Raw genomic sequence first — 22,106 nt, forward strand, 5'->3', positions numbered from 1 at the left:
TGAAGCTGTCACTTTCAACATAAGCCCTGAAGAAGTCCCCTGTTTGGGACGAAACGCCTCGGCTGTATGGTGCTTCATTTATGCTCTTGAAATAAAAGATAACAAATTGACGAATATTATCCTTCGCAACTCATTAAATCCTTGATGATTGTTTCAGAGAATGTGTCAATTGCATCCAACGGCGTCTGTGGGAGAAATTGTGATGGAGATTTAAAGCCACTAGAAGGAGCGTCTTGTTCTGTGCCTACGGACCTGATCCGTTGGCTCCACGTTGTCCCAATCTGATTGCTTTCCTTTGATTCACCTTGACGCAGATCTTCCAAGATTTCCAGAGTTGTCAGGTCCATCTTCATTTTTCGGGAGAGATTAGTTTGGTGGCAGCAAATTATCTCAACCTGAAATTGGAGATTTTAGATTGGAAAATCACCACTGCTTTGTTCAGAAAGCCGACTGCTGGAAATAGTGCGCTTCATGAGTCATGTGGGCATCCTCAGAAATGAAAAAACAGCATTCCCTATGGAGAGTTTTTAAGACTGAAGCAGGACTGCTCTAGGGAGTGTGATTTTGAGGTGGCAGCAACTGGTAGCATGGACCGATTTTTAGCTAGGGGATATGATGCAGGACTCCAGGAAAGCACACTTAAAAAAGTGAAAACACTATCTAGAAAAGAGTAATTGAAACAAAATAGATCCACAGATGAAAAGAATGGAAAGTTTAGAATGATCACGACATACTCAGATGATGCAGATACACTCAGGAAAATCATGAAGAAAAATTGTCACATACTTAAAACAGACAATATCTTTGGAACTGATATTCCAGCAGGGCCATTTATCACCTATAGGAAAGCCCGCTCCTTAAAAGATAGTCTGGTCCATTGTCATTTAGAGAATGTTCCTTCTAGACAGGGAATACTAAAAGATATGAAAGGTTTCTATCCCTGTGGAAGGTGCAAGGCCTGTGCCTTCAGTAAAACAGTTTAAACATACAAAATCAAGGGTTTGAAATCAGATAAGAAGATCAATAAATTCATGACATGCCAGACCACTCACGAAGTATACTGCCTAAAGTGCCCCTGTGGATTGAGATACATAGGGAGCACGATACACATGGTGAAACTTAGAGTGTTGGAGCACATATGTGCCATAACTAAAAAGGATTTGAATTATCCAGTAGCACGCCACTTTTCCATCAAACATAACAGTAACAGGGACCTGTTACAATTTTTCAGAATTGATTGTGTACCCCCACATGTGAGAGGAGGAGATAGAGTGCTGAAATTAAGGAGATTAGAGTCATGTTACATCATAGACTTGGGTACTAAATCCCCGAATGGCTTGAACAGTGGGGAGTAGCTGAAAGTTCACTTGAGTAACTAGTATCTATTAGAAAATGTTGGTTCACTCCATAAGATCTTATCTAAAGGTATTTTTCCGTTTACTCTCAATATTTCTTTTTCTTTTTCTTATTTTGGAGTAATGATTGTTAGCCGATACACGGCATTAAGACATGACACTCAGGGCTCAATGCCAGCAACCGGCATAAAGGTTGCGAATGCCGATCCACGCCAAGATTTTTGTACAACGAATAGCATCTTGCAACATTTGAAATGTAAATGTCAGGTTATATTTAAATTTCCTGAGATGCATTCTACTGTGAACAATTGTTGTTTAATATATGAGATTTACTCCACTAAGATGGCGCCTGTCAATCGGTGACTTTGCGCAAACCCTTGTTTGTTTTCATGAAATGGCAATTGACATGCCTTCTTTTAAAAATGGTGCACGCCAGTCAAAATATGTAAACATTGACGAAGAAAGCCTTTTCCCGAAACGCGTTTGTTTTTGGAATAAAACTGCTTCAACACAAGCCCCGCGAGTGCCGTTTTTCTTCTGCATGGATATGCAGGGATCTGGAGCATAATATTTTTGTGGTATGCCACCGCAATATTGACACCCGTCCATTGAGTACCCCGCTTTTGGGGTAGAACGGAGCGGGATATAAATATATATATCAACAATCTCTGTGATCCTCGTTCACTAATAAAAGCTGCACCACAATCAGGAATTCACCATATGTGACACCGGACTCAGCCAGGTAGATGCAATATTCTTTGTTTAGTTCCTATCGTGCACCACATCAAAATCAGAACATTTACATATTTTGTCTTACACCTTCAACTAGACTACCTGTGACCTCCCACCCCAGTGACTTAAAAGTGGTCCCTCTACTAAGGCACACTATGGATTTCATTCAGAAGATTCAGAATCTCCATTAGGGTAATGAATGTTGGATGGCATGCCTAGATGTGGAAAATCTTTATACAAGTATTAGACACACCGATGGCCTTAACGCCTGTAAATATTTTTTGTGAGCCACAGGCATTAATGTCCTTGAACAAACACATATAATCTTGAAAATGATTGAGACGTGCTTATGCGAGAATATTTTCATGTTTGAAAATGATATCTTAAATCAAATTCAATTATTAATATTTTTCATTTTAGTTTTAATATTTTATATGTACATTAACATACACATATAAATATGTATGTGTGTGTGTTTAAATGAGAATATTTTTGATATATCTTTAACTATTTTTTAAACATTTTAATTAACATTATATTAACTTTACAAGTTAAAATATTTAATATGTACTATTTTTAACTATATGTATATGTACATACATATATATATTTCCAAAAGAAAGCTCCGAGGGTATGCCGGAGGCCCCTAGGGAAGTGGCGTGTACTCCGGACGAGCAAGCCGGAAATTAAGATTCGCTCCAAACAGCTGCATACACAGGCTCTCAGTAGCCGCCACAAAAACGCCAGTCAGGATACAATCCAAGGGTGTTTAATCAATTGCTGCATGTTTCGGCTTCTCACAAGCCTTGATCACGCAAAAGAAATGAATGTGCAAAGCGTTTAAATCTCGTGCAGTACAACAGAAAAGAAAATAGGACTGCGGGTAAAGTCAATAGCAGACATATTGCATGAGTCATACTGAAATAGAAGTAGGGCTGCGAGAACAATTCATGACAGACATCTTAAGTAAGGTATACAGGTAATTTTGCTGCAAAGTAGAAACAACAGCGTGCTGCCAACCGACCGACATGAAATTCATATCCACACCAAATACTGAAAACAGTAGTCAAAAAGTAACCATACACATAAGTAAGGAAACGAAAAAAAAGATTAAATCAATAGCTGTATGGTATAAACAGCATAAACCCCACAGAGGTACTCACATGGTAAAATACCACGTATACCACGTATACGGCAGAAATGAGCCGCAGAACAGGGTAAAAAGCCTAAGCATTCCGTATAAAGGACTGTTGAATGTGCTGTCTCTGAAATTGAAGAGGCAGTACAGAGATCGTCAACAACTGAGAATGCTCGGAGTGGGTGTGAAGACAAGAGAATCGGCAGATATCATCAAAGCTCTCAATACCTGCCAAAATGAAAATGCAATGTGAATACAGTACTTGCAATTAATATCCAAGTCAAAATCGATCAAGGCAGCATTTGTGCCCAAAGCCCGCATTACAGTCCTGGTAGTGTTCAGTGATGCCCAAGTGGGCGTGCCCAATAAGTGACAGGAACAAGAGATAGATTGTCCAAACACAATGTGAAGGGACAGTTCCTGAAGTGCTCTAAAAAGAAAAGAACAAAGTTACAATTAAACATGACAATTTCATGTGCATATTCAAATAAACTAGTTCTACAGCATGGAGACGAACAGAATAAATAAGCTGATGGACCAAGAGAAAACATGACTAGGTATAATCATCTCTGAGGTGAACCGCAAGCTCTTCATCTTGGTTCAACCCTCCCGGGGCCTTAGTCTGAAAGGAGATAATATATTTTGACTCCATCTGTCTTAATTTCAGAAGTCTATCGCCGCCCCTGGTGTTTCTGGTTACCTGTTCTAAGATGAAAAATGTCATCAAAGCCGGATTGGAAAAGTGATGCTCACTAAAATGTCTGGCCACTGGATATTTTGTATCCCTGTGAATGATGGCACGATAATGTTCGAGAATGCGTTTCTTGGCATAGGCAGTGGTACTGCCAATGTACCATAATTCACAGGGACAGACAATAACATAGACCACAAATATGGTGGTACAGGTAAGAAATTGGGATATGATTTTACTGACCCCATTGTAGGAGGCTTTCTTAACTGAGGTGCTAGATTTACGGGCCCCTACGGGCAGTATTGTTAAAAAAGACCCCCCACAAACCATCAAAGACAAAATTAACAGACTTCAGAAACTAAAGAAAGGTGAAATATCCAAATGGTGGGAGGCAACCTCCCTGCAGAATTATATTGATCAGGAGATGGTGCCAAGGGGACTACGCATCTATACCACTCCCACCTATGAAGCACCTAACCCCGACATGCTGACTGAATGGTCTATCAATTCTGCCAACAGTTCCAGAAAGATGTTGGAGATTCTGGTCAAGTACGCCTGGCTGGACCGAGAAAGTCTACTCAAAGAAATAGCCACATTAATGGAAGACATCAGTACACATGTGGATGAAGAGAATGTCAAAAAATTGGTGGCAGAGATGAAAGAACGTTTAAAGCGCCACGAGGAGGACATAAAGGCACGCAAAGAGAGGAAACTTCAGAGAGATTACAAAGATTACGACACTTGGAGGATTCTGACCTTCAGTCGTAAATATGATCACCTTTATGCCAATTTAGCAGAAACTGTGCAAGAAGAAGGTGCAACAAGGGGAGAAGATGACTCTATAACCATCAGTGAGACTGAATCAGAAGTCTCGACTGCATCCATTGAAGAAACTACTCAAGTTAAAACCCCAGCTCAGAAGCCGAATTTTTTAGACGAGTATCGTCATCTGCGCCGGAGCAGACGGACGATTCAGACAACTCCGGCACCGCCACCACCACCAAACCCTTCAAGAGGCCGGGGACGACCCAGGGGACGTGGAAACGCAGGAACCGGGGCAAGAGGCTTCGCCAGCGCTGGGAGAGGAGGCAATACAAGGGGCGACGTGGGAAGAGCCAATACACGCTCCAGAAAAGGCCAATAATGGATGACAATACGGTAAACAAAACTGTCATTAATTTATCCAAACGAACGATTACTGAAACAGAATTGACTATTCTCAGTCTGGGGCTTTCCTTTTGCCCCTCCAAGTACTTAATTACAGTGAATCTAGAATTGACGTTTTTAAGTATGTCCGTAAACTTAAGCTTAAAAAATGGCATAAACTTAAAGGGGGGGGGGGGGGGACAACAACAGATACAGAAACCGGTGGCCCATCTAGAGGATCCCTTCAGGATAGGTGATGTGGATGCCCTTATCAACATTATACGTCTTGAACAGGAAAATGACAGTTATCCTTTGGCATTGGACACTTGTGTCCACGAAGAATTTGTTGACACTACTAGTGACACGCAGCTTCTTTCAGAAGCCAATTTCGCTACTGACTATAGTGCTGCATCTGGTTTTAAGCCTAAATCTATCTTTGTTCCTCTGATGGCCCATGACGCAATTGACACGTTTTATGAGTGTGTCAATAAAGAACTTAATAATTTCAGACATAACAAGAAAAGACATTTTAGAACTGGACAAGACAACTTATCCCTCAATCAGAGGAAAGCCTTGAAATCACTGACTGAAGACAATACCATCGTCATCTGTCCGGCTGATAAAGGCGGCAATATTGTCGTCATGGACAGAGACCAATACGTGGCAGAGGCCCACAGACAACTCTCGGAGGGGAACTATTATACCACCACCACGTTTGAACTGTACAATAACAGTATTGTCGAACTATGGGACAAACTAACTGTTTGGAAAGATAAGGGGATCTTAGAGTGGGAAGAGTACAGATTTCTGAAAAATGACAATCCTACCCTCCCTGTACTTTATCTACTCCCTAAGATCCACAAAAACATGGACCACCCGCCGGGTAGACCTATTGTGTCTTCCCGCGGGAGCGTGGCGGAACATGTTTCTAAATATGTGGATCATTAATTGAGGGATATGGGTTCAGGGACTTGCCAGTTATGTCAAAGACACCAAAGACTTTCTCTCTAAACTCAATAATCTTACCTGGGATGCTAATTATCTACTTATCACCATGGATGTCCAAGCCCTATAAACTATTATAGATCATAAGCAAGGCTTGGAAGCATGCCAGCATTTTCTTGATGGACGTGCTTTACGTTTCCGGGAGCATAGCAAAATGCTTCTCGAAATGATGGAGTTCTGCTTAAAAAACAACTTTTTTCTCTTTGATGGTGCCATTTATAAACAAGAGATTGGTACCGCGATGGGTTTGTGTTTTGCGCCAAGCTTCGCGAATCTCTTCATGGGGCATTGGGAGGAAACCATCTTCACGGACCCATCGCTTACCAAACATACTAGTCTGGTGGTTACCTGGTGGAGGTACATTGATGACCTCTTTATGGTCTGGAAAGGTACTGAAGATGAAGCGTCTAGCTTCATTGAGATACTTAACAACAATAGTCATAACATCAGACTTACTAGTATCATTGACAAGGAAACGGCGGAGTATCTTGATGTCAACATTGACATCAAAGATAACAAAATCATCACCTCCCTGTTCAGAAAAGCCACTGCTGGCAACAGTATTCTTCATGCCCCCAGCAGTCACCCAGAGCCCCTGAAATGGAGTATTCCTTACGGGGAACTGCTGAGGGCAAAAAGAAACTGTAGTACGGAGAGCAACTACCAACAGGTTGCATCTGAAATGATGGAACGGTTTAAACTGAGGAACTACCCGGTTTGGGTTCTTAAGAAAGCCAAAAATAGAGCTGATTCTATTTCGCGCATTGACACCTTGCGTGATAAACCATCAGAAGAGATCAGTAGTGAGGATGACAAAACAAGACTTATCCTAACATATAGTAGAGAGTCGCAAGAAATACATAGGATTGTTTCCAGAAATTGGAACATTCTTAAAAGTGATGCGACCATTGGCCACTTAATTGCCAATAAGCCCAGTATCACCTACAGGAAAGGTAGGAACATCAGAGATGTCTGACATCACGATTTACCCTAACAACCAAGATCTGGGTTTGAAAGGGTTTTTTCCGTGCAGCCACTGCAAGGCCTGTAAATCTAGCACCTCAGTTAAGAAAGCCTCCTACAATGGGGTCAGTAAAATCATATCCCAATTTCTTACCTGTACCACCATATTTGTGGTCTATGTTATTGTCTGTCCCTGTGAATTATGGTACATTGGCAGTACCACTGCGTATGCCAAGAAACGCATTCTCGAACATTATCGTGCCATCATTCACAGGGATACAAAATATCCAGTGACCAGACATTTTAGTGAGCATCACTTTTCCAATCCGGCTTTGATGAAATTTTTCATCTTAGAACAGGTAACCAGAAACCCCAGGGGTGGCAATAGACTTCTGAAATTAAGACAGATGGAGTCAAAATATATTATCTCCTTTCAGACTAAGGCCCCGGAGGGTTGAACCAAGATGAAGAGCTTGCGGTTCACCTCAGAGATGATTATACCTAGTCATGTTTTCTCTTGGTCCTTCAGCTTATTTATTCTGTTCGTCTCCATGCTGTAGAACTAGTATATTTGAATGTGCACATGAAATTGTCTTGTTTAATTGTAACTTTGTTCTTTTCTTTTTAGAGCACTTCAGGAACTGTCCCTTCACATTGCGTTTGGACAATCTATCTCTTGTTCCTGTCACTTATTGGGCACATCTGTGTTGTGGAATGAGTGCACAACCTGTGTATGACACTGTTCGTTCCTTTTTGGGTGCTCCGTGGGTGGCGGCCAACGTCCCTGGGCGCCTGATAGACAAAGTAACACGTTGTGTCTCTAGTGGAGCACTAGAGACATCCCCTAGGGCACTCCTTTATCTCCTCCCTTGTAATCAGAGGATTCCACAAAATTAGTGTTTCTTCACTTTTGATATTTTATTGGATGTTTTCAATGTTTTGACTTGAATTCAACCATTCATTATTCTCTCAAAATTTCAACATCAGTGACAAAATGTTCTTAATATTCCAATGCATTTCGGGCGGTATCATTACGCCCTTCATCAGGGAATCAATAGTGTCACTTTTCTTCTCTTTGGAGGGTATGTCTCATTGTCACAATCTCGGCGTGTAGTTCAGCAAAAACCTGGTTTTGATAATGGAGTCGGAGAGGTTTTTGCTGAACTACACGCCGAGATTGTGACAATGAGACATACCCTCCAAAGAGAAGAAAAGTGACACTATTGATTCCCTGATGAAGGGCGTAATGATACCGCCCGAAATGCATTGGAATATTAAGAACATTTTGTCACTGATGTTGAAATTTTGAGAGAATAATGAATGGTTGAATTCAAGTCAAAACATTGAAAACATCCAATAAAATATCAAAAGTGAAGAAACACTAATTTTGTGGAATCCTCTGATTACAAGGGAGGAGATAAAGGAGTGCCCTAGGGGATGTCTCTAGTGCTCCACTAGAGACACAACGTGTTACTTATTGGGCACACCCTTTTGGGCATCACTGAACACTACCAGGACTGTAATGCGGGCTTTGGGCACAAATGCTGCCTTGATCGATTTTGACTTGGATATTAATTGCAAGTACTGTATTCACATTGCATTTTCATTTTGGCAGGTATTGAGAGCTTTGATGATATCTGCCGATTCTCGTCTTCACACCCACTGCGAGCATTCTCAGTTGTTGACGATCTCTGTACTGTCTCTTCAATTTCAGAGACAGCACAGTCAACAGTTCTTTATCCGGAATGCTTAGGCTTTTTACCCTGTTCTGCGGCTCATTTCTGCCGTATACGTGGTATACGTGGTATTTTACCATGTGAGTACCTCTGTGGGGTTTACGCTGTTTATACCATACAGCTATTGATTTAATATTTTTTTTCGTTTCCTTACTTATGTGTATGGTTACTTTTTGACTACTGTTTTCAGTATTTGGTGTGGATATGAATTTCATGTCGGTCGGTTGGCAGCACTCTGTTGTTTCTACTTTGCAGCAAAATTACCTGTATACCTTACTTAAGATGTCTGTCATGAATTGTTCTCGCAGCCCTACTTCTATTTCAGTATGACTCATGCAATATGTCTGCTATTGACTTTACCCGCAGTCCTATTTTCTTTTCTGTTGTACTGCACGAGATTTAAACGCTTTGCACATTCATTTCTTTTGCGTGATCAAGGCTTGTGAGAAGCCGAAACATGTAGCAATTGATTAAACACCCTTGGATTGTATCCTGACTGGCGTTTTTGTGGCGGCTACTGAGAGCGTATGAGCCATGTGCCATAGACAGAGTGCATTCCTGCCCTTTCACTTTGACACAGGGCAGCGCAGCAAGATGATTTGCTGCACTGCCCTGCGCCAAATTCCCGTAAATATGCCCTTGAGTTTCTCTGACTATACATGTAAAACCTGAATCTGAAAAAATATCTCTTCTTCTGACCCGCACTGCTGCATTTAAGGAGGTATATTGGCATACCTGTCCGACTTGTGAAGCCGCTCTTCATCACCTGGGGGTCACGTCACCTCAGCACAATCTACACAGACAGTTCTTAGCTATGACAGCCGGCCATGTACTAGGAAATATTGCACAGGAGACATGATGTAATGAGAAGGAGAGACTTGATTTCATCCTACGACAAAAAAACGTGCCCCTGATCAGCCGCGACTTGTGCAGCCAAGAGCGGTGAGCCGGGTGTGTTTTTTTTTGGAGAGAAAACAACAAGGGGAAATTAATAAATAATTCATTTTACCTCATCGTAGTCTGTAAAAATCCGCCCCCCACCCTGCGACACCTCCCAACCATTCTTACCTGCATGAGCCGCAGCTGTAACTAGAACGCCCTACCACCTCAATCACCAGTGCCATAGTTTAAGGGACACTGTGAACGTTTTGCACGGAGATTGCAATTACAAATGGTGTGGAGTTTTCAATACCTGGTATTTATTAGCATGTTCTCTCCTCCTAGATATATTTTGGTAGGTCGAACTTGGCAAAAAAGTATATATGGATTTTGGTTTGGAAAGTTCCAAAATGTGTATGTTATACCCCATTGTTAGGGCAGAATTTAAAATAGGTGCTAGCTATTGCACCTCACCTATTCTGAACGCCAATGTATCGGATTTTACCAGGTTGTGTACACATCACAATAACCTATACCTCAGTCATCATGGCGGCCTAATTGTATTTTTTTGTACCCTGCCAAGGCTGGTCTGACCTTACTCCATTGCATGACTGAGTCAACCTCTTTTTTCATGCGGGACAGTTCACCGAGAGGCCCAAGGAAGCTGAAGTGGCATAACACATCCATTGATCAACAATCTCTCTCAAAGTTGACCCATTGTCCCACACCTAGCCTGTCAGCATGCACCTACTTGCTGCTGAGGGGCTACAATATTGTTAAAAAGCGGAAACAGTTGGAAAGTAAACATGGCTCTTGGATCTTTCTTTACTTTCTTCATGATTCCTGAGAAGAGAAGTAGCAAGGGCAGTGCTAGGGGTCCCAACAATAGTAGTTGCAACATCTACCCCTAGTTTTCCTAGCATTCTGCAGCATGCATAGAAAGAGAAAAATCCTCTAAGGATTATTTTTGTTCAGGAAGGTGTGCCTTCCTGCACGAAAAACAATCCTGCTTCAATGGAGGCACCCGTGCACCATTCCGCGAAGGTGCCTGTGTTGGTGCGAGGCTGCACAGAGCGCGCCTAGCGCAGGGAGAAAGCAGGAAAGCACCATATCTTAGTAGATATGGCGCATTCCTGCACTCAACATTTAACGCAGCGCAGCAAGTTTCCACGCTGCATTGTGCTGCACCAAATGCTAGGAAATCTGACCCAAACTGTCCAATAGAGATCCTAACCTCCCCATTGTTCCCTTACAGAGGGCCTACCCAACATTCTATTGCACAGCAGAAAATGATCATGTGACCATTATCCCCCTTACAGAAGAACCAACAATTAAACAGCATGTGGAGAAATTCAAACATGGAAAAGAAATTAGAACAACCAATCACATACAGAACCCAGAAACCTATTTGAAAATTGTAGTACTCGAACTTCTGTCTTCACTCTGTTCCGAGATCCGCTCTTTGTTGCACAGATGTTCCAGCATCTCACCCACCGTAAAATCATTGATACTAGCAGCACACTTTTTATCGTAACATCCTCTACTGCTGGGTGGTTCAAATTACACTCCTCACTCATCTCCATCCTTTTCTCTAGTTTCACATTCTTCCTTATCCAGCAAGAACAGCCGCTCAAGCAGCCTTCCCACTGTTTATCATGTTGAATGGGAGTTCATGGATGTATGTGGGGTACTGCGATACATTGACACAGGGTCAGTTACCTTTTAACCCCTTCGCTGCGGCGGCAATTCCGCCGCAGCGCTAGGGGGGGGGGGGGGGCCCGAGCGGCGCTCGCATGCTCGTGACGGAGCCGCTCCGTCACGAGCCGCGGTTGCGCTGTGCTCATGACGGAGCGGTTCCGTCATGGCCCCGCCCGCTTAATAGAACGCGCCGCGCAGGCGCGAAATCAGTGCCGTGCAGGCGCGGCAGCAGGACCATGACGGAGCGGCTCCGTCATGAGCATACAAGGGATTAAACCAATCCACCTAAGATTCCACGGTGTTCTTTACTGCAACCACTTTATTTCTCTGTTTAATCTCTCCATCTGCACATTTTTCTGAGGGTTATACAACAATGATGTACCATGTTCCACACCAAAAGTTTCCTAAAATGTTCTCTTTTCTCCGGACAGCATCTACACCCCTTTATTGGTTACCATAATTTATGACAGCCCCTTCTGGCAACACTATTGTGTCTAATTTCTCCAATACCCCTCAAGTAGCAGTGGATGCAAAAAGTATGCCACCTTTGGCCATATGGATCTGTAACCCACTAACACCAGAGCAAAACCTTTTAAAGAGACCTATTGGTTAGCTTTCTGAAAACTCTGCGTGGAGCCTACTGCTTATCCATGAAGTGTCAATCACGTTCCAAACTGTGTCCACAGACCCATCGACGATGGGCCATCGTCTTGACACTTTTGCAAATTGCAAATGTGTATGTGTTTCTCTCAAGACTAGGGTGTTGGCCGTCAGCTATTGGTATGCTGTGATTTTTAAAGCTACACTTATAAATGTAAATTTCTAAATTCCAGAATGCAACACTCGAGCCAAAAACTGAGAAAGTGTTGAACTTCTCGCACATGACAAGGACCACTCACCAGCTGAACATATGAAAGGATTGAATAAAAACATGCACAAATAAATGTTTCTAATTTCAATTTTAAACAATTATCTAATTTTAGCATGCTAAGTAGCATGCTCTGCTTTTTTGGCCTGCATTTTTTGGGTGACCTACAATCTAAACAAAATAATGCCCTGAGTAACAATTTCTCTTATTTTCATGTACCCTGTACCTTTTGATCATTTTCGTAGCCAGTGCTTACATATCAGGGCAGACACAAAGGTGAATCGGAAATCTATTCAATATTAGCTGAATGGCCAAATCCATACAATAAATGGTTGTAATAGGGTGTGTGAAAGAAAAGAAACTGACTGACCCTTGATGAGGCCATGCATTGCTTTATTCAGACGATTTCTGCAAACATTGGGGAAATCCATCAATGAAAACAACAGATGCCTTAGGAAAGAGGTAGTCCAGAACACATATGGAAACATGATGCTGGCAGCATGCCTAATCACAAAACAAACAACTACAATGAAAAATCCATAGTATTTTAATATTTATATCCGCAGAAGAATTTGACATATGAATGCCGAGCCGATCATACAAAAGTGGATATTTGTGGACATGCTCTGAAGCGCTGGTGCAAATCCCCTAAATGCTTCATCATTGACTTTTTACCCTTCTTACAGAGATGGTCTGATGCCAAAACGGCTTGTGTCATTATAAACAGTATTTGAGGTACCTAAAAAAATGTGTCCAAGCACCTCAATTAGCTGGAAATATATCCGCTCTCCAGAACATGCCTACATTTTCAAGAGTTTCTGCATGGAAAGATGACAGTAATTCAGTGCTTAACTTGTAAAAGAGCGAGCGCGAGTGCCCAAAGCTCTGCTCAGAAGCCGCGGACGGTGTAATTGAATGGCGGTGCACTCAATACCGAGGCTGTGTTGTGCTAAATACACCTCATGCCTCTTTAATCCACTATCGCACATTCTCTGTCTGTTTATCCCTCTCTTGCAGGTTCACAATTTCTCTCTTTGTGACGTTTTTTTCCTTCTTTCTCTTCCTTCGTCTGGTCCAGCGCAAATGTAGTGATTTGTGCACTTGCACATAATTTATACCTGTTATACAATGATCATATTTATCTATGTTTGTATTAATTAATTAACAGTAGGTAGTGTAGAGAGCCACCCGACTTCTACGCCCTTAAAGTATCCAATTCAAAACTGTAGGGCCAGGCTCGGCCCGGGGGTATAAATAAACAGGTGTGAGGTCGCTCGTGGCCTTACCCCAGATACAGCCAGCGGTGTGCGTGTCAATTCATAAAGTGGCCCACCGAGTCCTGGCTGGCCTATCACCTAGGCCACTTGACAGGTGGCTACATTGTTTTTCAGTAAGATCCCTCCATATATTTGAATGTAATCATTATATTTACTAATACTAACTGTGCTTGTTGGGAAGCCATTTTGATTTAGTTAGCTAAACTTGTAACCAGGTCTGAGAAACATGAATTCCACTTTATTAAAATGTTTTGCCACTGTCTTGTTTTTCCCTCCTCTGCATGTATCTTATCGTGTGTCTTGTTAGCTAGAATAGGCTTATTCATTACTGTATTAGACTGAAACGTAGCTGGAACCTAATGAGATTTGGCTTCGGACACTGAGGTTGAGCTGTATGAGAGATTCTTCTGTATAAGGCAAACTGGGGAGTTTACCTGCTCCCAGAGCATAGCTGTTCTCGATCAGTACATTTGGTGGGAACTTTTATGGAGAGTCTGCTAGAAGTTTCTTTCATGCTTTAATTATGTGATCTTTAGAATAGTTTAGTAGATTTTGTTCTGACTTTGCTGAGAGACGGCCCTCTTGTCAACTTTTCTGTTTTTCCCTTGCCCAAAGTTTTGAGCTTCATGCTTGAGCACTGTTGTTTCCAGTACTTAATTTGTATATAAGTAGGTGCCAGGGTCCTTGTGCGGAGACCACAGCAGCGTTCACCTCTCGTTGCGCTTTTTATACATTAAAAGATAGTAATACCTGTCACCGAAGCTATTTTTCTTGCTTTGAGTAGCAATTATTCATCATTTTAATGTAGAATTGTTAAAAAAAACTGTTGTTGTGTTCATCACAAAATTGGAAAACAGCGCCACCATATGGCTGGTTGTCACGAGTCCCGGTGTTGACAATTACATGTCGGTGCCGAGCACCAGAACCAACGGCTCAAATTAAGCACTGGTTGTTTGTCCCCTAGACCCTTAAATTTGGTTCAACTGATGCTGACACCTTCCTCATAGAAATCTACTAGCCACTTTTAATGCTTTATTTGAATAGGGGAGCTCCATTATGGAAAATTATATTTGGGATTTTGCCTCTCCTTTTTGATCATGTTTTCCATCTTTTTCCTCTTAATATTCAAATTTCGATTGCATGATCATTTTCATATGTTTGATCATATGATATTTTTACTGAACCTCTGTTTACTGATTTGGATTGGGATTTGGCTAAACTGCTAATGGTTTGGACATCATCCTCGTTGTCATTTCTTTGAAGGCACATTGTTTTTATTGCACTTGATCTGTATTGCTGATTCTAGCTCCTTTCTTACAATTCAAGTCAACAATCAAACGTCCATGCAACGAGGGGGGAAGATCTCTGATGATTTAATTAAGCGATTGAGAATCAAGGACCCCCGCTCCATCACTTCTTTTTGTTTTGTGTCTTCCCTCTCTCTTGCCTCTTGCTCTCGTAAATATCTTATATGGAAAGATAAGTGCTGGTCCCACAAAAGAGTGCCAGTGGCCGTGCCAGCAATCTTCGGCTCAAACTAAGCACTCAAATGAACCCTCCAAGGCCAGACTGCAAGATGGATCTGCAGTGATAGTAAGTCAGCAGTTCCTGCAGCGTGCGTCAGTATCTCTACACGAGCTCAGTGCACACATGGCCTTCAATATGGTCCAAAGGAATGTGCAGTCTCTTACCATCTGCATCCTCCCCGCCCACTGGTTAGACCGTAGGGTCAGGGGCGCAACTAGGTCTTAAGTTCGGGGGGGCTAACATGGCATACAAAGGGGTGTGGTTAACATGTTAATGGGGCGGGGCTAAAATGGCAGACAATCAGGATCGAATAATGCTCAGGCCAAGCTAAGAAAAAGAAGTGGCAAATTCTGCATTCAAAACCGGACAACAATCAGTTTTATGAGACGTAAATTGGAGAACAGAGGGTAATGTGAACCATTTATATAACAGACAAGGGATTTGTTCATCTTGCAATAAAGTGTCACTCAAATACATTATATTTTCTCACAACGATATTATGTAGACAGTTAAAATTACACCCTTTTTTCTAATGGAATGCCGATGAAACTGGGTCAAAAGAGCCCAGAACAACATGCTACTCTCTGAAAAACCTAGACTGTTCCTGATATAATTCACACAAAAAGGGGACTCTGTCGACCTCCCAAAGACAAAGAATGAATTTGAGATTTTGCAATGTGTCCATTTGCAGTGTTGTTACAAACTATAGCACCAACAAACATTAATTTACTGGCAGTACAGACATTAAAGCATGGTGCTTTAATGTATAGGCAGTGGAAGTAGGGGCGGGTGGGGTGCTGTGCAGCAGCACCCCCATAATAACCATGCTGGAATTCAGAGGGTGCATGAGAAATAATAAAGCATTTACATTTTGATAATATCATGTTACATTTGCTGTTCTTCGCACTTACTACCCCATATGACGTGTTGAAGCGCTTTTTGGTGGGTAGCACGCTACTCTGGAACCCAAACGGAATTAGTGGGGACTGATCTAGGGAAATATGAAATTAATCTGAGTGGTGGAGATCTTAGTGTGTTATTTGTATTGAAAAGGAATAGTGGAGCGATAGAAGACGGAAGGAAGGGTCTAGAATGTGTTTTTCGGGGGGTCACAGCAGTAGGAGGGGGTTTGGGATGGAGGTGGAAGAGTCAGAGGGAAGGGTTTAGAAAGGCTTGTTTGGGCGATCTGAATACTAAAAGAGGTATGAGATGATGGAAGGAGGGGTAGAGGAGAGAAGAGTATGGGGTTTAGGATGAATGAAACAGTGTAGGTAGAGAATAGTGAGGTTTGAGATGAGTCAGGGTGGAGGTAGGGAATATATTGCGAGAGATATATGGTGAGATCATTCTGTACCATTACAGACCACTATCCCGCCTGAAATAAAGGAAAAAGCTAAAAACCTGTATTTTCACAATATAGTTCCTTCCACCAAGCTGAATCTGTCACCCGTTTCATATCTATAGCACCAAGAGGATCCTAGCGTACATGTTTAACAAATGGCTAAATAATACTAAAGAATGAGGAAAATAAGAAAGTGAGACCACACACAAGCCAATTTATCTAGTAAACAAAATATGAAATGAAACTAAGAAAAAGTAATTATCCTAGTCTAGACTCATGGCCTGGGAACAAGCCTGGTGTTATATATCAGCTTAACGCATTGGGCCTGGCTTCAGATGGAGGAAGTTCTTACAAAGAATCAGTAGCAGTCGGTGGTGGGAGTGCTGCCGGGCTGTGATGTGGGGTGGGGGAGGGGCAGGGTGAGGGGTAGAAAACTATGGAATACGGCCAAATACAGGTATGTAAACATAAAAATAAATAAAACAAATTTTGTTGCATGCACTGCATCGCCAAATGCGATGCAGTGCGAGCAACACAATTTGTTTTATTTATTTTTATGTTCTTAAAATATGTATTACGATGATGTAACAATTGAATTACTGCACAGTGAATATATAAGATTGGCAGGTATTATCGGTCTTTATTGAGATAGAGGGTGAATCGAAGAAAAACATGAAAATAAACTAAAAATCCACAAATAAACCTACGAACCTGTCTACAATACACATACTCCCAATCCAAACCTAGGACATGGTAGACATATTCAGCCATCATCTGTTGTTACAGTACTGCAGACTACTTTAGAAAAGCCAACCTACCCCTTGACTGGATGTATTAGAAGTGGGCCCCATATGCTTCAAACAACATCCCGGACAAGGACACCCCACCTGTGGCACCACTGGCCGGGGCCACTCTGCAGATAAGGGGTCGTGTTCTGCTCCACATCAGCATCACATCTCTTGCAAGGACATACCAGGGGCACCACCGCCTCAAGGCCACTTGATGAAAATGTGGCTACGATCTGCTTCACAATAGCATCACTTGCAAGTACCACCCATCCATAGTACCTCTGCTTCGCAACGGCATCACTTGCAAGTACTACCCATCCATAGTACCTCTGCTTCGCAACGGCATCACTTGCAAGTACCACCCATCCATAGTACCACTGCTTCGCAACGGCATCACTTGCAAGTACCACCCATCCATAGTACTTCTGCTTCGCAGCAGCATCACTTGCAAGTACCACCCATCCACAGTACCTCTGCTTCGCAACAGCATCACTTCCAAGTACCACCCGTCCACAGTACCTCTGCTTCGCAACAGCATCACTTGCAAGTACCACCCATCCACAGTACCTCTGCTTTGCAACAGCATCACTTGCAAGTACCACCCATCCATAGCACCTCTGCTTCGCAACAGCATCACTTGCAAGTACCACCCATCCATAGTACCTCTGCTTCGCAACAGCATCACTTGGAAGTACCACCCATCCATAGTACCTCTGCTTCGCAACAGCATCACTTGCAAGTACCACCCATCCATAGCACCTCTGCTTCGCAACAGCATCACTTGCAAGTACCAACCATCCATAGTACCTCTGCTTCGCAACAGCATCACTTGCAAGTACCACCCATCAATAGCACCTTTGCTTCGCAACAGCATCACTTGCAAGTACCACCCATCCATAGTACCTCTGCTTCGCAACAGCATCCCTTGCAAGTACCACCCATCCATATTAACTCTGCTTCGCAACAGCATCACTTGCAAGTACCACCCATCCATAGTACCACTTTACGGCCCACTCAGCAGACACGGGGGAAGGTATGTGTGGCATCACTGCCCCAAGCCCAAACAGCTGAACTGAGGCCTAGCACGCGCCCCTGACCACCACCTCCATCACACTTGTGGTGTAAGGTGAGGACACACCAGGAGTTGCACAACTTCACAGCCATCATTCTCAACACAGGATCTCTGCTCTCACTTCACCATGTTACCCTACAGCCCACCCAGGAGTGCAGAAACCAAATCCAAGCACCTACATCCATCGATGCACAAACATTGTGTGGAACCAGGGCCTAACAATTTATTTCCAACCGAGTAACACCCTTCAGTGCAAGATTTGTTAAAAATAATAAAATAGGATTGATCATAGAACGGACCAGTCAAGCATTAAATTAAAGAGTTGCTTTACCTCGGCTGTTAGCGCCTTCCTATTAGAAGTTGGGCCACTGTTGACAGCATCTGGTGACAGCCCCACCCCAGGCACCAACTGTAGGTGCTTCCATTCTCCCTACCTCAATGTGTCGCTTTCATAGCCAGCACGAGCACTGAAACCAGTGCCAAAACCCACTAGGTGCTATATCTGTGCTTACACACATTCACAGCTCCTCTCCACCCCAACAATCCCTTCCAACCAAGGAGCAGCACTATCGTGCACCCCTATTCACTGTGTTCAGTCAGGAAACTGATAATGCGTATAAACCTGGGATGTACTGTGCGCACAGCTGCGGGTCACATGAAGAATGCCGGTACAGTACCCACAGGACGCGAGTGTGGTGCTCTTCACACAGCCCTCTAACATTTACCATTGCAATGTGTCTCCCCTCCTCATGTAGATCTGCAGTTTTAGCAATTCTCCAAGTACAGGCTGGATACAAGTAAGGACAGCTCCTTAGAAAACAAGCATTTGCAATGCAATAGGTCTCACATTAGGAAAGTTTGAGCTATTGGTATTGTAAATGACAAATTTTGTATTTATGTTTTGTTTTTGAAAATTACGAAATATTAGCTTTGTCATTTACAATGCCAATAGTTATAACTTTCGCAAATGTGACACCTATAGCATTTGTAATCCAATTTGTGTTGTATTTACGTGACTTACATGTATTGATATTACAAATGACAATGGCTTTTAATTTTTTTTAATAATGAATACCTAAATAAAAGTTATTGTAATTTATAATGGCAATAGCTTAAACTTTTGTAAATAACTTTTGTGAAGATTATGTTCAGTGTATTTTATTGTGACGAAAATCCAAGAACAGAAGTGAAATATTAACAACTTTTTGTTACATTTGTAATAAAGCTTGACACATTGAGAGAACATATTTGAACCAGTTGTTGTTGAATGGTTGCACAGATTGATGCGGTGGTGACGCAGAGTGATGCTGTGATGGCGAACGAGTGATGCTGTGGCATTCAGTGATGCTGTAGTAGCTCATTGTGATGTTGTGGTGCCCCTGAGTGTTGCTGTGGTGGTGCTGAGTGATGCTGTATGCTATGCTATGTTTTGTTTTGCTATCCTATGTTTTGTTTTGTTACGCTATGCTATGTTTTGCTATCCTATACTTTGATTTGGTATGCTATGCTATGCTGTGTTTTGTTATGCTATGCTATGTTTTGTTATACTATGCTATGTTTTGCTATCCTATGCTTTGTGATGCTATGCTATGTTTTGTAATGATATGCTATGTTTTGTTATGCTATGCTATGCTTTGTTTTGTTATGTTATGTGTTACAATAAAGAAAGATCCATAGTCTGTAGGTATATTCAGGATCATAACTTTATTTCTTCTTCAGATCCATGAGATAGTGTAGAGACAGACTAGAGACCCCACCAGGAGCAGTTCCACTGCTCAGCCCCTCATGCCAACTGACATCTCCTTACTGTTCAACCATCCCAACATTCCAATGACATCATCAAGGGCCAAGCAGTAGAGCAGGGGTAAGCATAGGGAGAATGCACAAGACATGTTACATTACAACACATCCCCCTTTTATCAAAATCAACAAATGAATCATAAGCACACATGCAAAATAATTCACAAGGAAGTAAAAGTGCAAAGATGAAAAAGCACTAAGAGAATGTCAAGAAGATGCAGAAACAAGGAGTCAAATAACACAGCGATTCAACATCCAAGTACTAAACCTACTAACACTCCAAACACAATTAAATAAAGTCAGGGACAGATTTTTCACCCCCAACAACGGAGGTGAGCCATCCTCACCCCTCCTCCTTCCCATAGGAAAGTACAAAAAATTAGGGAAAACACCTCCCCAAAACCTTGAAACATATTGTAAAGGGCAAATCACCTCCCTATTGGGAAAACACCTCCCAAAAACCTTGAAACATATTGTATAGGGCAAAACACCACCCTATTGGGGAAAACACCTCCCAAAAACCTTAAAATACTAATGGGGTGACAGACTTATGTAACCCACAACCAAGAAAACGGCACATAGCCTATGGAGTAACCAACTAAGTTACCCACAACCCAAATGAGAGCACAATACAATCAGACTCTCAACAAAAAACTTGAAAAACTAATGGGTGACATACTTATGTTGTCACCCACAACCAAGAAAACGGCACACAGCCTATGGGGTAACCAACTAAGTTACCCACAATCCAAATGAGAGCACAAAACTCTCAAACACTCAACTGCCCATACCACACACACTTCCCCATCACCATACAAAAACAGTAATGCCAGGACAAGGGAAAACCCACAATTGCATACACCAACAACCAACACAAAAACATATCATATAGGGCAAATAACCTCCAAAAAAGAAAATATATTGACATATAATTCACTGTTGAAAATATTCGAACACCATTTAAAACCGTTTGTTAATTACAGGATGGACAACCAGACAGTGAAAGAGTGCAAAAGGTAAAGCACCCCCCAAAACCCTCAACTTAACAAAGCAAACACTAATTGAGCCCCGAAATTGCAAAACATAGATGTTTTTTTTTAAAGTACAGTAAAGACAAACTCCATATATCCCAGAGATTTGATCGATGTGCATAACTCTCCCACGAAGAACTGCGTAGCGCCGTATCCATGGTGATGATCCTAACAACTGCGCAAAATGGTGGCACGCATAATGCGTAGCGCTGGGTGGCTCAGGGCACGCTGCAGCTCTAAGCGTGCAAATGCGGAACAAAAGGACAGCTGAACGTCACAATGAGCTGTAAGGCAAAGGTAGGCTTCACACGTTTCCCTTTGACTTTTAAAAATAAGCATGACAGTTTAAGCATAAGTCACGCATTTCCCATTGCGCAGTTAAAATTAAGTAGGTTTTAAACAACAGATTCCCAAAGCACATGCCTTCCCTAATTCACCGCATGAGCCCGCTCGACTTTTAAAATACAGCCGCAGCATAATGTTCCTCTACACTCTGGTAGGCACACGATCTACACGGCTCTTTGAAAATGCAGATAGATGATTGTCCATCAGCATACAGTGCCTTGTACCCCTCAAAGTCTATCACAATCCCTCGATCATAACGAAACGATTACATCCTTCAACAGCAGATAGAAACGCTTGCCGAATTCACGTCATTCACTCAATGACTTTTGCATGTGGTATCTCCAGTCGTCTGTAAATCCACTCCAAATTGTTTCAAAATACAGTCAGCAAATCAATAAAAATTCTTCCGTTCTCTATCGCAGCATAAACCCTGTAATACAGAGGCAGTCACCATAATATAACTCACAGCGCCCTCTTGTGTGAACTAATGGTGCATGCACAGTTCATCAGGACTTCTCTTGCTGCTCCGAACGGCACAGGGAAATCAAATGGCATCTCCCTCATACGCTGATCAAAACTGCCAGAACCATACACCAGAAAAAAATATTGTGATCCAGATGCCTGGCTGTTTTGTAGTCGTTGTAGATGCTGACACCTCTCCAAATTCATACAAAGAGTCAACACAGAACTCAATCTGTTCTTCCCAACAGCTT

The sequence above is a fragment of the Lissotriton vulgaris genome, chromosome 5, assembly GCF_964263255.1.
Source record: "Lissotriton vulgaris chromosome 5, aLisVul1.2, whole genome shotgun sequence".
Taxonomy (NCBI): Eukaryota; Metazoa; Chordata; class Amphibia; order Caudata; family Salamandridae; genus Lissotriton; species Lissotriton vulgaris.